The sequence below is a fragment of the Melospiza melodia genome, chromosome 4 (assembly GCF_035770615.1).
Source record: "Melospiza melodia melodia isolate bMelMel2 chromosome 4, bMelMel2.pri, whole genome shotgun sequence".
NCBI lineage: Eukaryota > Metazoa > Chordata > Aves > Passeriformes > Passerellidae > Melospiza > Melospiza melodia.
In genome coordinates, this window is record NC_086197.1 from 60722892 (window position 1) to 60737093 (window position 14202).

The following is a 14202-nucleotide window of genomic DNA, read 5'->3' on the forward strand; positions in this document are numbered from 1 at the left end:
AGTCTTCCTCACACTCCTTGTCAGCACAATCTTAGAGTTTCCTTATGTGCTGGTGTGTATTTGTACACATTTTAATTTAAGAGGAGCAGAGACCCCCTGGTTTTTCACCACAACAGCACTGAGGAACTCCTGCACCGCTTTAACTCTGTGAACTTTTAAAAAAGAGGATGGCAGAGAAGTTAGTGTCTCCTAGGTATTTTCTTCAGAACACTATACTATTCCTTTTACTGCTGGTGTTACAAAATGCTGTAGAAAAGGTATTTTTCATCGAAGGTAAAATCCAGGGACACATGCAACTTTCTGGTTTTGCTTTGCTTCTGAATGATGAAACCAGAGTATGTATTAAAAGGCTTCTCACATTAGTTGCAGAACAAAAGCAACTAAGTTGCTGGCTTCTAAAAAAAGGAAAAAGAAAGTCTTGAGATGAAAGAGAGTTATATTTACCTCAGTCGTAAAACCTTTTTATTTTTTTTTTTTTGTTTTGTTGAGTGGTTGGGGTTATTTTTCTTTTAGTTGAACTCTTGGAAAAGCACATTTTCATTTCAAGACATTTTGGTTCATATCACAGAGTTATTTTTTTTAAGCAATAAGACCAGACAGGGCTTGAATTATTGTGCAATAAGTTATGCTTAGGTGCATTCTCAGGCATGAGCCTGCAGGCTGAGTGCTATCAAGTCCCAAAGTGTTCCACATAAATTATGCTGTACTTAAAAAAAAGCAAACAAACAACAAAAAACACTCAAAAAACCAAAACAAACCCCAAACTCAGAAAAAGAAAATACACTGCAAGGTTCTGTGCTTTACACAGGCCATCACCCCAGAGCCCAGACAGCCTCTATCCCTGGCTGTTGGAGCTGCAGGGAAGACGTTCAGCATCTATTCGTGCGTGGTGTTTTGGGGAAGGCTGCCCCTGTCCCTGCTCCAGGGGTGGGCAGGCACGCTGCTGCTCTGCCAAGCCTTTGCCCTGCCCAGGACACTTCTCAGGATCTCTGGCACTCAAGATGCAGGGAGAATGAGGCCTCAAAAAAGTTGAATCGTGAACTTGAACTTTGCTGGTGGGTGAATCACAGGATACAGGAGATTGCTACAGCTGGGGTTCAAAAAGCACATAGTGCAAAACAGGAGAGCTGGTAGCCAACACACTTGGCTGAGGGGGTCCAGTTACTGAATGATTTCCCACAATAGTTATCTGAATTTTTAACTAAAGTTTGGTTAAGCTTGCATCTCGCTGTTAGACTAAGTCCCCTATTTGGTGAAGGACACATAAACCCTGTTCAGAGAAAAAACTTTTCATGACAAGATTGTCACTCACAACATTGATTACTTTGTTTACCCACTGAAAAAATTAGTCTGAAAACCACCTACAGTAAACAACTAAACCAAACAGAAACACAGAAAATATAAAAGCAACAACAAAAAAAAAAAATGAATACTCCTCAGGAAACAAAGTTAAATCATTTCTTGAATAGTATTTTAATGGAAAAAGAAAAGGACAGGCTGTTTCTAAGGTCAAGAAAAGTTTTAACATCTCTTCTGATTAATTTTTCATTTTTGAAGGGGCTAAGATATTATTACCTGGGGAACAGTACGCAATATATTAATAAAAAGATAGTTCTTGGATGTAAATCAGAAAGAGAGAGGACAAAAAATATTGAGTGTTGAAGGCTGTGATAATTTTTGGAACTTCAGATGATATTTGCCATCAACTTGAGAAGTGAGCAAGCAACCAGAACATTTTTTTCTGTGCATGAAATGTGCCCAAAAACGTTCCCTTAACTGCCATGGAAATCCAGCAGCAAAACCAGCCACATGGTAGCACTGAAACAAATGGAGAATAAGGAGTATAATTATCTTGAATAAATATTTTTGGGTTGGACTTTTTGGGCTATGGCTGTTTATTTTTTTTGGTGGAGAAGGGTAAGGGGAGGACAACACATCAGCAAGGATTAGCCTGTACCCCATAATTTAAGTTAAAGATTCTATTTTTGGAGCAAGGCTAACATGCTTGAGCTAAAACCTTCAAAATCTCAGCTGAGTGCCCTATGCAGAGTATTTTAACTGTTGAACTCTTGAAACTCTTGAACCCTCAGCAATTTTAACTCTAAAAATTTTTCCTGCTGAAAATGAAATCCAAGCTAACAAGTTCCCAGAAAGAGATTGGTTTTGAAGAACAAGATTTCTAGTAAAGTTCAAGTTTTAAGAGTAATTCTTAGAGAACTTTCACCCTAGCTCAGCCGGAAAGAAGTCACAATAAAGTGTTGGCATTTTCTGGAAGAGCCAATGACTCTTGTGCTAGCAAAGTCACAACAAACAGTGTTGGCATTTTTTGGAAGAGCCAATGGCTCTCATGCTGGCAAAGACTGAGCAACTGAGGAGAGCAGAAGAGAGCTCTCCCTTCCCTCACCTGGTACTCCCTCGTTGTAGCTGTGGCTGGCTCCCATGCAGCACCAGACTCTGCTCATGCACCTTACTGTGCTTCCTCACACCTCTCTGGGTGCTGAGTCCAGCATGTACTGCATGACCACACCTAAGACCAAGTGCAGCCCTCAATGCAGGGCTGTATCCATGGAGTGTTCATGCTGCTGACTCTGCATAGGCAATGATGAAAAACCTGGCATTTCCTTTTTTTCCCCTATTTCAGATTGACATTTTTCAGTCAGGCTCTCTTTATAGCTGTCTGTGAATTTCTGAAAATCCTTTCCCTGAAATTCTTATTTGTCCAGTTCCTATCTTTATGCTCCTTTCCTCCTCTGTATGAATGTAATTCAGTTTGTTTGCTGAGCTGCTTGAACAGAGCACTGTCTGCTGGCAGCCTCAATGGTACTTCACTATATCTTCAGTGTCATGGCTGAGAATTTGGTCACCACAGAGCACAATTCAGAGCTGATGCCAGTCACTAGTGACCATAAACCCCTTGATGTATTTGTCATTGCTGTGAATTGCAGTTTACAACCCACTGTTTCTTTTGTGACGAAATACAGCAACGGTGAATAAAGGAGAAGCAGGTGGTCCTCTCTGGCGTTCCTCATTGTTTCCTGTTACCTTCCTAGAAACCCAAATGCATGTTTTTATCAGTGCAATTTCAGTCATGATTTTGGTTCCTAGGAGTAGCTCTCAGCATGGGAAATGGGGAACATTGTATTCCACTGTTGGCTCCACAGTGGGCCGTGGATCAAACACAAGGAATTCCTAAAAACACCCCTTCCCACTTTGGGGAAGTGCTTTGAGATCTCCAGTTGAAAGCTGCCACCAAAGAACTAGGTGTTACTAATTAATACTTTTTACAGATGGGTATTTTCAAAGTGTTATTTCAATTTTGCCTGCCCTCCCCCAAAAGTACACACAGAGGGGGCAGAAAAGGGAGTGAGAACAAAAGAGAAAGCAATCTGCTGCAGCACAAAGGTTGATCTGGAAATGAACAAAAGCTGCTGCCCCTCAGTGAGCATTCTTGGTTTAGTGGTGCCAAATCCATTCCTCCTGCAGAGCCGTTGCCTAGGGATGTTGTTAGGTGCTGTGGACACAGTATCTCTGCCAATCCTGAAGACTTTATTATTTATATAATTGAACCATTTGTTGCAATAGGCTGGAGAAGAATAATTAAAAGGAAACAATTTCCATTGACCTATTTATAACAACCTTAGGCTGCAGAAGATGAGGGGCCCAATGGTTCCTCCTTTAAATATGCATTGTTTCAGAGTGGACTGTAATCTCTATTTCCTTGATTGATAGGGCCATAATGCCTGGGAAAGAGGGGGATGGATGAGCCAATCAGAAATAAAGACCCAAGAAAAGGTCAAAATGGTGGAGTACTTCACTATATTTCTTGAAAGATGTTGGGTATTAAATGTCATATGCAATCTTTCTCATGAAAATGAAGTAACAAGCCACTAGTGTGACCCTTTCATTTGAATGATAGTCTTGTCACTTTTTCTAATGCTCTTTTGCCAGAATTTAAATTTTGCCAGGGACAACACTGTCTGTCCTGTAAGGTATTTAAATAATACAATATATTCAGGAAACAGAGAGAAAATGAGAAAAGGGGGAAACAAAAAAAATTCCCTGTTAGATACTTGCTTTTCAATCTTCACCTCTTAAAACATATTTCATACAAGTATAAAATGAATATTAAGGGTTCAATACAGACTGGTTGCAGTACTGCTTTATTAAGATGCTTTTTCTTTTGGCTTTTGACTGCCCTTAGTCCAACTAGAGGCAGCAACAGTTTATGGAGTTTGTCTCAGTATGAGCAGACAGTTCAATTAGTGAGACAAAAGAAACACCTACTGAAAGGAAATAAATTTGATTTTTTTTTCTAGAAACATTGCTTCCCAGCTGAGACATAGAGCTTTTAAAATGCTTAACACTATATTTTAACATGTATTTCTATATCATTATAGTACTGCTTCAGTCTTTCAATCAATAAATCTTAAACTTTCCATAGAAGATTCAGCTTGGTCATCAGTTCTATGCTCAGTGCCTCTCTTTGCTGACAGCCCTTTACACAGCCATGTCCCCCTTGATCTTCATCAGCTCTATCCCCTGCTTTTAAAATTTCCCAGCATAAAATGTTTTCTGGTCATTGAAGGGCATGTCTGGAGAAGGATATTAGGAAATTGTTACTCTGCTGTCACCCTTTCCTTACAAACATTCTGCTGTCTTTTCAGTGGCTGCACTTACTGGCAGAGCTGCTAAGGAAAATAATTTGAAAATCTTCTGCTGGAAAGATTTGGCAGACTTGCCAAAGCTGCAATGAAACTTGCTTTATTTATGCACATAAGGAAACCAGGAAGCACAGGATGGATGCAAGTGGAAGCTCATGCCTTGTAATAAATTACTCAGCTTGGGTTATCTACTGGAGCATCATGTTTCTACCTCACCCTTCCCACAAACAATTCACTGTTACTCGGGATGGAATTGTTAAACAAATAAAATAACTTTGCAAGTTTAACCCATGATGTGCTTGCTATTTCTGCGTCCTTGCAGTGTGGTTAGTGTTGGACATGGTTTAACTTATGTAGAAATGGGAAAAAATTCTTTTAGTTGAGCAGAATTACAGAAAATTGCCATCAGGACATGAGGAATTTTACTGTACTGGCAGATAACCAACCCACTGCAGCACTGGCTTGGTGCTGTCAGAGACAAGGTCACAGTGCTCATGGCCAGCCTGCAGAGCAGGAAGGCACAGATACTCCCTGCAGTCCTGTCCCTAACACTGTAGACTGGGAATTGGTTGTACACTTTGAAATTCCCTTTCTTGCCTCATGATTCCCCTTTTTTTTGCCAGAAAGTGCAAGCAGGGAAGGATGGGATTCCATACCTTGGCATTTATCTCAGTGTGGAGTAAGGGAGTGGCCAGAATGCCTACCAGAGCTGAGAGCTATGATATGGGAAGGTCTCCCAGCCCCTTCTTAAGGAAGTATTGCAGACATAGCTCCACTTACCAAATTCTTTATTGTATTTATTGTATATAATAACAATAATAATAACAACAACAATAGCAATAACGATAACAATAATAATAATAATAGTAATAATAATTGTATTGCAATTACTCTAGGCTGGGATTATGGATTGTTCATTCCCTTTTTGTTTCAGACTCTTGATTTTTCCAGTGCTTGTCAAAATAAAGAGGTGTAACTTGACCCCTTATATGCAAAGTATAAAAGTCAGACTCAAACGAGAGCAGAAGGACAAAGTAAGCTCTGTCCAGAGCAAGCTATATATGCCATTATGTAGGAAAGATAATGAGAAATTAAAGGCCTAAATCATGAATAATGAAAAGCTAACTTGTTCCACATACTGCATATTTATAGATTTTTAGCAGAAGACTGGAAGTGACTGAATGGAAAACTTCATGTAATGTGCTCCACCTCCTACCCAGTTTTACTCCATTGAGCTTTACTTTTTTCACCCCTTTCCTGTGAGAAGAACACATGAACCTTTACCTCCTTCCCTGGCCTGCTCAAAGTTCTTAGATAATACAAGACTTTACCAACCTTACCTACAAGACCACCTGAACTGCCTCTCACTTTCCTTCTTTCTTTCTCCTTGTCTCATGATTAATGGAAAGATTGATCAGCCGTCTAGTAATGTATCCTTTCTCTGTCTAGATAAAGCATTATCCCAAATAGCTCAGCATTGCTACATATGTGCTGGATGCACAGATGTCAGACTAGGCATGTGCTGGACTTGTGCTTCCACACCAATGAGCTTGGACCTACAACTCAACAGGAAATAAATAAATCACAGTTTCTCCCTTTACACGTATTTTCTTACCTTGACTGCCTTATGCACATTTAAAGTGTTGTAGTAACAACATCTCAGTTATTCTGCCCCTCCAACAAGGACAACCAATAACATCTTTCATATAATCTGAAAGACCACCAAACAGGGCTTTTGCATATAAAAAAATCTCTGAAATTAATGAGAAAGGGATTAAGAGATGCTATCAAAATGAAATATGTGACATTTAAAATCTTTAATTATTTTGGTTTTTTCTTCTCTACTTTAAAAGAATTTTTTTTTATTTCTTCCAGTGACTGTTGCTGTGAGGATGACTAGGCTGAGATGTCTGTTCACACATCTAGAGCTTATTTTAACTTTAGTCTTGTACAACACTGTCAGGTTCTTTGGCCTACGGGAGCACATTTACTGTTTTTATTCTTTCAAGCTCATGTTGCCAGGATAAGCTCAAAAACAGTCTTATCAGACAGGATTTTTTCCTTCATACAGCACAGAGGAAACCAATTCTGCTTTCTGCACACCTTCTCCATTCCTTCATCTCCACCAGCAGCCACGGTGACCTGCCAAGTGCAGACTGAAAGGGAATATTTCACCCAGTAGCTCATCAGAGAAGATCACAACCATCAGCCAGTTGAGTGCAAACCAATATCAGAGAACAATATCCACAGTCTCAGTTTTCAGGATGCAAAGCAGCAATGAAAGGAAGTTCACCAAAATCACCCAATTCTGCTGAGGTTGATGCCATCCATTTGCTTCCCTTTCAGGCAACTGCAGAGGGAGGGTGCTGAACTCTAAGTGGCATTTGTTTCATTGGAGTGCAGAAGTCTCAAATTCCACCCATGACTTTCTTATTGCTAAGCATTCTTTACGACAGCAAAAGTATTTGTTTAATGGGAACCAGATTTGGGTCATAAACCTTAAGCCTATCAAGCTTTATGTCAGTTAATGTTTACCTTATTGTGTTTCTTTTTTAACTCTCTCTCTCTCTGGTAAAAAAGACATTGCTGTAAAGGGAAGGCAGCGAAGCAAATAAAGCAAAGGAAATCAGGAAATACTATGAACTGCATGTGACTTGCAGCTGCAGGGCTCCTCACAATAAAGAACCCTGCCTCAACAGAGTGGCTTATGTGCTTTAACAAATATCAGCTGTTTGTTTGGGGTGTAATGAACAAACTAGAGCCAGAGTGACAACTGCTTCAAGTAATTATGAAGACAGCTTGCAAACTATGGCCCCACTTGTTTTGGATTTTAAATGACGACAGTCAGGCTGCTGCTGCTGCCAGCTTTATTTCTGAGCACTTTTATTTCCATATTTCAAAGGTCAGTGTGTGGTGGTGATAGCAGCCAAAGAAAGCCTGTGTGAATGGGGTGTGTGTGCCTATGTCTGTGAGAAAGGAAAAAAAGAAAGAAAAGCATTTTTCAGCATTACCAGTTACTGCTATATTACTAGTAAACTCTTAATGAAGCATTTATAATATGTTAAAGCCCAGGAGCCCAGAAGAATTTGGAGTTTCTTTGCTGCTGGCATCATATGTGCAGTGAGGGGCACTCTGCCCTGAGTAGTTTACAGTGCTAATGGCAGAGATGGCAGAACAGGGATGCTAGGGAAACTCAGTATTGTTCTACCACAGGGAGCCACAGAAACATAAATCACTTATCTGGGCACACCCATGGTTTTACACACAGGTAGAACCTGAATTAATTTGAAAGCCCCTGAATCTCAGGCCACTACTTGGGCTTCATCTTTTGCTTCCTCTAATATCTATCCTATCTGTACTATAATGCTGTTAATTTAGATTTATAGTGATGCTAAGGCTCTTTTGGTATAGAATAAGAAATATACATAATAATATAGAAATACTATATAATAAATAGTATATATAATACATAAATAGATAAATATATATACACTATAGAATAATATCTATATTATATATTGTATATACTCTACTAGTATAGTATAATATAATAAAAGAACAAGACTTTGTGCTGAAGAGAGTATCACCTCTGTTGACTGAAGACTGATAGAACTTCTACAGGACTTTTTGAGAAATTTTACTGATGAATTAATCTGATTCTTCTGCAAAACAATCTAATTTTTATTTTGCATTCTCTCTTTTTAAAAAGAAACCTACTGAATATCTAATGAGATAAATATGAAACAATGCAGAAATGGAGGTGAAGGAATAGTGACACAGTTGAAAGGAATGGGTTCTAAGATGAGACCTGGACAGAAGGAGCAGACTTGGCCACAGAACTGGGGTCTCATTTCAAGCACACCTTTGTCAGCACGGGGTTGGTGGAAGAACGGTCTGAAGGGTCTATGAAAGGAATGAGCAAGCTAGGGGTCTCAGCATGGGAATGTCAGTAGGTCTCATAAAGTCTGTGGTGCCTTGAAAGCAGCAATTCTGTATGTGATGCCACAGGAATTAAGCCATTGTGCTGATTTCCAAGGAAAAGATCGTGGATTGCGTGAGTCACCTGGGTAGACTGGAAACAGAAGCCAGGCAGGGTCAAGGCAGCATCTTGGCTGCACTAACAAGGAGGGCGGGTCAGGAAGTATGAAATTGCTACTGAAATAGGACAAGGGTCATGAAAACATGGAGAACAGTGTGACAAAAGTAGGGAAGCATTTTTGAGATGACATGAATGTAAAAGGGATAGCAATTATCCTGTTTTTTGGGAAATAGTACAACTGACAGCCCAATTATTGGAAAACTTGGATACAGGGAAGCCTGGAGACTATCTTCTCAGATGCTTATGTAGATGACCTGAGATCATAGTGATGGGGTAGGAAGGAAAATAAATAATGTATTATATCCTCCCATGAAGAAGATGATCCTTTCAAAAGAAGATTTTTCCAAAATTACAGGAAATTAGGAATTTCTTCAATCAAATCCATACGTAAATGGAAAACAATTGATGAAGAGCAACAGGCTGCAGCCAGTTCCTTCAGTGAATTCTGAAGTGTTTATTAACCAGATGTAAACAGCATTTCTTCTAATACAGTTTAGGTTTGGTAGCTGCCTAATCTTGTTTTTTTCCCCTTGTTTTTGAAAAGACAGCAATTTCACTTACTTTTAAACCCACTCCCAGGCATCCCCTTGATCCAGAAACACTTTTAAACTCTTATTGTAAACATCTACATTTCTTCAATACCCACTAACAATGAAACTCCGTATGTGGTGTTTTTACTAATTTAAATTTTGATTCATCATCTGTTTAAATTATGATTTCATGGGTTCATGGAAATAAACTGTTAAATTTTGAAAGGTTTCCTTGTCTTGGTGCTCCTGCTCTTTTGTGGAGAATTGTCTCTTCCATAACAGATTTGACCAGTTCTGATGCGGTGTATCCTTGCAGACAAAGCCCACATTAGGCTGCATGTACCTGAAGAACAGAGCATCAAGAGAAAAACAGCTAAGGAAGGAAAAAGAAGTGCTGAATTATCTGAAAATATGCATTTCTAATGTATAAAACCTTTAGTCTGAAAAGCTGAGAAAATATCCTGACTTTGATTGTTTTCCATATAAGATAATTTGTGGAATTTACTTGTGATATGTGAATAGTGAACTACGGATAAGAAAAATTTGAATTCCTTTTATGACAGAGCTTTTCTTGGTTTCTTTTATAATAATAGCTCTGTCTTCTTGAAGCCTCACTTGGCAGATCTCCCAGCCTGTCTTTTTGTAGGGGGGCTCCATTAAATTGAGCAGAGGGTGGCGTGTGCCACTCTGAAATAGCCAAGTAGTCTCTAAATTTCTTTTAGAGCTGAGTACATTTAGTTTCTGAGGTTTTTTTTTTCCTGACAATCTTAAAGCACAGGCTCACCCAAAGGCAGCTCAATCTATTGCAGTGCTGCTGAAGTGAGGGAGGCAGGGAGCTGTTGCTCTAGCTGTCTCTCCTGGCTGTCACAGGTTTCTTTCCCATTTGAAGTCCCTGGATATTTTTGCTTCTTAGCAAACAAGCTGATGCAATGTCAAAGCTTCCCTCTTCTACTGCACAGCTGTATGTGTGTGGAAACTGGATGGTTAAATGCAGATAGGCATTTAAAGTACCAGTAAATCCCAAAAAAACGTAAATAAAGCCTTGAAAAGTAATCTGCCTTTTTTGCTGCTATTAATGAGGAATTAGGTTTGTTCTCAGGAACATTTCCAGAGGTTACAGTTATAAATGGTAATAAAAATGCAGTATCACTAAGGAAATACCTGGCAGATTGTGGAGATAATTGTGATTAGTGCATTTCAGAACAGATTGAGAAGGAGACAGCAGCGCCTCGGTAGAACACAGTAGCATTTAATAATTGGCTTATTTTTTTCTTGTTTTATAGAGCTGAGCTTTTTACTTAGAAGTTTGGTTGTTTGCTATTTCCCTCAAGGACAGACACCCTAAAAAAGGCAGACAATTGGTTGTCAAGGCCACTCAGTGGCTAAATGATTGTGATGAGACTAACACACACATTGTGAGTGGCACATTTGTTGAGGTGAGCAATGCTACTCTGGCCTCTTGCACCATAGCTATGACTCTACAGCTGACACTTTCTGATAGATATTACCCTCTGAAATCTGAGCTGATAGCTATGTTGACTAATGTGCTTGATTCAGTGGCAAACAACCCAAAAAAGGTTTAAATACAGAAAACTGATGTGGCTCAGGTCCAAATAAACTATTGAAAAATACAGGTCATGGTTTTCAGGGATGTCTTATAAAGTAAGCTAGTGATAAAAATGTTATTCTGATTTTTTTTTCTCTGAAGTGAGGAAAAAAATATCTTTGTCTATTGATTTACTTCATCTAGGATTGTGTGGGCCAGGACAAGGGAAACCACAAACTTTGTCTCCACCTTGTTAGACTTCTGCATGAACAGCACCTTCCAGGCTGTTTGTGAGCAGAGTGGTGTCTGTGCAGGGCAGCTTGTAGGGAGGCTGTTATTGTAGAAACATACTGAGTATGCTGGGAGATTACCATTTTCTCCCTTAGGTATCTCTACTTTTATTATTCTTTTACAAGAAACTTAGGCTTTGATGGCAAGAAGCACAATGAAAAAGAAATGTTTTTCACTTGTCCATTACCTTCCTTTTTGTTGAACATGAGAATGCACCCATTTATTTCTATAAGAGGTTAACTCAGTAGTGACAAGATAGTTTTTCACTTTCATCTGCTTTGTCATATCCAATTCCTGCTTCATGATGGAGTGAATGGAATGATTTAGTACTTTTTAATACCAGTTTAAAAGAAAGGCATATAGAAAATTTCAGCATGACAAGTACATTTAAACAGTGCTTGCTATAGCTATCACTCTTGCAGCATTTCTAGTTTTAATTATAATATCATCCATTCTCCTTATTATCAACTACATTTTTCATCAACATTAGTAACAGAAAATGGGAAAACAAAATAAAAAACCCAACCCAAATCAAGAAAGTACAAAACCCTGCAGATCAAGTATAAAATACTGATACATTAAGTTAATAAGGTATTCCCCAAAGTTCTTCTTCTAAGATCCCAGTCTTGAAGCCCTTAGGACCTTCAATCATTAGAAGTGTCAGACATTTCTTTAACTCTAGGTTCTAGGGTATTTTATTTAGCACAAAATTTCTTTAGCTCTTTTTTACACTTGTAAAAAGAGGAGGGAGAGAAATCCTCAGACAAAATCTTTCTCAGTTTCACATATGCTGGATAAGGTAATACCACTCTGCAAATAGACTTTCAAAATACAGATTTTTCTGGGAAGATGTATTATTTTCTTCTGCTAATTTAATGTATTGGTGGAACAGTACGATGTCCAGTTTTACTGTGTGAAGAGAGGGGCTAGGAGATCCTTCCTTAGAAAATTATTTTGAAATTCCTGACGTGTGGTGAAATTAGAAAAAACCCAAAATGGGTTTTTTTCTGAGTTACCTACTATTTACCCCAAAACACTTTTAAATCTTTTTCTTAAATTTCACGTCACTTATTTCCTTACTAACAATGTGACAAGTCCTTTTCCACTGCAGGTACAGTAGCAGTATATTCAGAGGGGAGTAACGCCGTGAAACAGAAATCACACCCTTCATTTTTGTGTTTAATATTTTCACAATGTTGCTCAAAGCATCAACTAAATATCAGATCAAAATGAAAAACTCATAGGATAAAATATGGTCATTTTTTATGATCCAGGACAAAACAATGTCATATTGTAGCTGCCTGGAGAATGGAGAAGGCATTTTGCTAAAACCAATGTCTTCACATCTGTAAAACGACAGGATGAAAATGGTTATGCAAGATTTTGATGAAAAATAGCTGGACAAAACTGAAGTGGTTCTGGCCAGTGAAGGGAAGTAAAAAGTTGGTCGTACATCATCTCAGCCTACCCACTGAAGGCAAATACTTATATATGCCTATTTGTCAACATGTGACAAAATCTTGGGATGATGACTTGTTTATCTGCTGATGAAATCGGGACTAACAGCTAGTGTTGTTTCTAAACAGTGAGATAAGAGCAAAGAGATGTCTGAGAAACATCCATTTAAGGCATCACTGTATCCACCGATGGATATAGCTGTCCCTGAAGGAATCACCACAGCTCAGCAAGGACTGTGAGCAGCAGGCTGATGACATGTATCTGCTGCTTAATTGTGAGAGCAACGTGGCGCAGTGTCAGCTCCTGCTTACAGAGAATATCCCCACCCAGCAGGGACCAGCTGTTCTAGGTAAAACAGGCATAGCACATGGCATCCATGCCATGTGGGGATTTTGAGGACTATAGAGAATTGAATACTGAAACATATCTAAAGTTGAGTTTATCTGAACAGGTAGGTCAGACAAAATCCCATTACTTTTTCTAGGCAAATACCAAGGCTGACAAAGGGTGGCAATACTGCAAAAGTTGGTTGAGCCCACAGATATTTATCAACTTGGTACAGCAAACTTTCCCACACTACATGTTAGTTTATGAGTTTATGAATAAATGAATTTTATTAATTTATTAGTTTATTAAAAAGAATGCTGTTAATTTTATCTTTTCTTTAGGACACATTGCTCCTTAATGCTTGGCCCCAGTTGGTTGTCCTTCCTTCCCATTCTCTGTCCAACCTGTCCTTGCAACTTTGGAAGAGAGCACACAGCACAAACAAGGGGCTGGAGAAACTCTTGCCACTGAGGCCGTGCAGCTTTGGCTTGAGGCTTGCAGTCTGCGGGAAGAGCAATAACCTGCAATATCAGTGGCCACTGTGTGTGAGCCAAGGGGCTCAGGTTGCTGTTGGCTTGGGAATCTCTGCACCACACTGTTTCCTTTATCTTGGTGGCCACACTGGCTCAGCCCTTGTCTTCCCTGACCAAAGAGTGCATAAGGGACATTTATGGGCTGTACATGTCAAATCCTTTCAGATTATTGTGGTTAGAAAAACCTGGCATGATAATTTCTCTCATCCTCTGGACTTGCCAATAATTTATTACTTATATTTATGTTTCTTTTCAAATGCTATGTTGTTGTTTTTGAATTAAATAATTGAAGGAGGTGAAGCTGGGGATACTGTAAAATATTGAAGTTATTTTTATGTGGATTGAAGGCAAAGTTGGAGCCTGGTGCTCTACAGACATGCAATGAAGGTAATTATAATTTAATCTTTTGTATTGAAACCTAGCAATAAACCAAGAAAAGATGAAATTGATCTGCAAGAACATGATGTGGACAAAGCAAGATATCCAGATAACGAGAAATATTATGCATAATTAAGAAAATTGCTAATGGTCACTTTAATCAATGACATTGGAGATGGAAAGGCTGTTAGGTCAAGTATTTCATCCAAGGCCTCTGACAGTGTGCCTTATCACAGAGACAACAGTTTTTAATTTCATGCCTGATTTTGGCTCATCCTTCATTTCTAGCTAACCAACAAAAACTGTCTGAATTTCACAGACCTGATCCTATTTTTTTCCATGAAGTTTGAGACAAAATGAAGGAGGCATTTGCAAGAAT

General features: G+C 38.8%; 1 long non-coding RNA gene across 1 annotated transcript; it reads left to right on the top strand.

Moving 5' to 3' along the window:
- The first annotated feature begins 6146 nt into the window (after positions 1-6146).
- LOC134417563 (uncharacterized) lies at positions 6147-6877 on the top strand. Its single transcript, XR_010027590.1, has 2 exons — positions 6147-6264; positions 6733-6877. It is a non-coding gene; the product is annotated as an uncharacterized LOC134417563 (long non-coding RNA).
- Positions 6878-14202: the final 7325 nt, after the last annotated feature.